Here is a 437-nt window from a genome sequence, read left to right as displayed (position 1 = left end):
AACGTTATATGATAATGTAATAATTCAAGTCAGCGTCTATGTGGCACTTCATGATTACTCATTCTCAATTGCAACATTATTATCAAACATAACATTTTATAAATATTAATCTTATTGCTGAACAAAACCAACCTTAAACTTACTCTCAAACTTGCTGGTGATATTAAACATAGTAATGTAATATCGTGAAACACGGAAACATGGCTGTGCTCCGGGGCCATGGAAAGAAGTACATGATATAAGAAGGAAAATGCCTAGTGACTACAGAGAGCTTATTTCCATCTCGTTTTCCAGTGAGAATCTAGTTGGGAAAGGAACTGCACTAAAGCTGTTTTTGCCTTGAAGAGAAGTAGACTTTTAAAGTTTTTTTTTTTTTTACGTAATTCTTTGGTATATGATTTTGTTCATATAAGTATGCATGTGAATATAAACTGGGC

This window comes from Penaeus monodon, chromosome 19 (assembly GCF_015228065.2).
Source record: "Penaeus monodon isolate SGIC_2016 chromosome 19, NSTDA_Pmon_1, whole genome shotgun sequence".
Lineage (NCBI taxonomy): Eukaryota > Metazoa > Arthropoda > Malacostraca > Decapoda > Penaeidae > Penaeus > Penaeus monodon.
Note: the sequence above shows the minus strand (reverse complement) of the source record.